The sequence below is a fragment of the Clytia hemisphaerica genome, unplaced genomic scaffold (assembly GCF_902728285.1).
Source record: "Clytia hemisphaerica strain Z4C2 unplaced genomic scaffold, Clytia hemisphaerica genome assembly, whole genome shotgun sequence".
Classification (NCBI taxonomy): Eukaryota; Metazoa; Cnidaria; class Hydrozoa; order Leptothecata; family Clytiidae; genus Clytia; species Clytia hemisphaerica.
This window is the reverse complement of record NW_027104323.1, coordinates 1-3,028: the sequence shown is the minus strand read 5'-3', so window position 1 is coordinate 3,028 and position 3,028 is coordinate 1.

The window sequence follows — 3,028 nt, the reverse complement described above, 5'->3', positions numbered from 1 at the left end:
TTGTATAAAAATTCCTTTAACACCTCTTTTACACTCAATTTTCATATTTTGGATAATTTCATAATTTTGTAAAGAGATCCTGTGAAAAGTCAATTTAAAATTTCCGTGCACTGTTATGCATACATTAAAGGAAGAAATTTTGGCCAAAAAGTTCCCGCCAAATTTAAATTTTCTCAAATCGAATTTTCACTATTTAGACGTCATAAAAGGGGGTATTTCAAACATTTTCACCTTAATTTTAATCCTTGAAACCCCATATGCCAAATTAAATTCCCGCCAAAAATTCTTCCTTTTTTTGTTCAGTATTCTTGAATAGAAAGAATCTAATCTTGACAAAATCAATTCCAGCGGAAAATCTTACTATTTCACGAAATTATAATTTCCATCATGCAAAATTTTTGACTTTGATACAAGATTCTTGCAGAATCCCTCCAGTAGTGGGGCGCAAAATTCGTGTAGAAGAGCAGACTTTCATGGCATACAGTTAGGGAAACCATCCAGGATCCTGCCATTCTATAAGCCAGCAAAAACGAAATGACACTTGTAAACTTAAGTTTCTTACCTTTTTCAAAAACAACCAAGAACATTGCTACTTCCCAAAGAAGAGAAAAATCTCAAATGCAGAAGCCATTACAGCCTTAAAGACACAGTCTGTATACAGGAACTCGCCAAATGTTCCTAACTGGCATAGTAATTATCTATTCATAATATAAAAATATAATTACTGTGTCATAAAAATCAGCTCTCCTACAAATTTTGCACCCCTCCTGTCTACGGTACTGCCCTCTAGAAAATCTGGAAATAACCCAAAATCTTGAATGTGTTATTTTTGGAAAATAATTATACTTTTGGGCAAAAATTAGTATTTTTAATAATTGATGTAAAGTAGCATGCAAGATCTGAAAATATACTTACCGTCAATGGCTCTAACCTGGGACAGTCTGATAAAACATGGGACAGCAATTCGGCCATCATTTTACAGAACCTCCAAAGTCATTTAATTAACACAATCGCAAATCTCATAGAAAACAACTTTGTTCTAGAGAGATTTTGACAGTAAGTGAAAATACAGACCAGAAAGTCACCATCCCATTATATGACCACGTCCCAGTTAGAGCCGTTGACTTACACAGGAAAAAATTCAGAAAAATTCCTTGTGACTTTTTAGTGAATTCACATTGAAACTAGGTGAAAAGTTGCAACCTTTCAACAATTCACAGCTTTTTTGAGTGAATTATTGAATGATTGCAGCTTTTCACCATGAATTCACTAAAATGTCACGGTGATTTTTCCTGGTTAATTAAACATTTTCATGAATAGCAGCATTATATTATAGTTTTCATGTTTTCATTATAGTTTTCATGTTTTTGTTTTATGTTTTCATAAATTTGATCTGCAAAGTAAACATTGACAGGTGTCCATCATCATCATAATATTTTCCTTTTCTCGTAAATCTTATCATTTGATGTCCACAATATAATATATAAACAATGGCCAAGTTATTGCAAAAATCCTTTCAGTGTCTTTGGCTGCCAAATGTATAAACACTACGACCCATGTACAACTGTTTGCAGAACAAAAATGTCATTCTAAAATTTTAAACATGTACGTTAACACCAAACTAAGCAATGTTAATTTTAGCAACCAGAAATACCAGAGCTAAAAAACACAGTAATCTCTCAGAGTTTTTTATAACTCAATTCAACGAAAATGAAGTTTATTCCATAAATTGGTTGATGTTACGTTAAATCTCATCTGATAAATTCATTCTTCAGTTCGCCAGTGTTGCATCTTTCACAGCGGCAAAAAAGCAGCTACCATGATGTGATTTGATAAATACGCTTTTAGGTTTACTCGGTTGACATTACTGCATGGGCTGTCTGGCGGTGGGGCTGGTTATATAAGACATTAGTAGTCAATCAGCTACTCTTCAAATTGCCATTGGAAAATAATAAGCATGAGATTTGTTTTATTCTAACAACTTCTCTAAAAATAAAGAACACAAAGCTCATAATTAACAGCAACTAAATTCAGGGCTGAAATTAGGACCTGCTGTCTGAGTCTAAACATGACTAAAGTCAGTCAAAGAGAAAGAGGCAAAAGTCATATCAGAGAACCAAAAACAACACACCATCCACATCCAGGAAAACATTAACATTTATGATGATTTTGACTGAATTAGATAATTTTGAGCCAGTAAAACTAAAACTCACACAGACAGTTTAATTAATATATAGTGTAAATTTTTATTGAGAGAAAAACAGTCAAAGTTCCAATACTAGTCCAACACTTCCTTCCCATCCATCAAAAACGAGAAACCAACTTTTCAAGATATTGGTTTTCATTGCCGTGGTCGTATAGCGTAAAGCTATTCACAGTATTTTGATGAAAATTATCCTAGTAAGTGCGTTCGCAGCTCAATTTTCTGTCTTCCCGAAATCTTTCTCTCACTCACTCAGCCAGAGTCCAAAGGTCGAAAAATATCAAGAATCTTGATATTTTTCATTTAACTGTACCAGGGCCCTAAACGATTCCTCCAATTTTACGGTACTGGCCTCTTTAAGTCGCAGAATCGTTTATCGGCCCTGGCTCGCGAGGGTGGTGAATAAAACCATTCGAATTTTTTGGATTTACCTACTACCACCATACAAAAAAAAATTTAACTTTTTCTAAAAAAATCCAAGATAGCTAACTCGAAAACTTGTGAACCAAAAATAAATTCCGAGTTAGCTAACTCGAAAAAGGTTTTGTGAAAAAGAAATTCGAGTTAGCTAACTTGAAAAAGCTTTTTCGAAAAATAAAATTCGAGTTAATTTTAACTCGAAAAATATTTTTTGAAAATAAAAAATCGAGTTAGAGTCGAGTGACGTCATAATTTGCATTTTATGACGTCATAATTTAGCTAACTCGAAAATTCCTAACTCGAAAATCGCTAACTCGAAGTTTTCTAACTCGAAGATTCCGGGCCTCGATTGGCTCATTCGATTTTTCTGATATTCTGCCCAAAGATGCATAACTATAAACCACC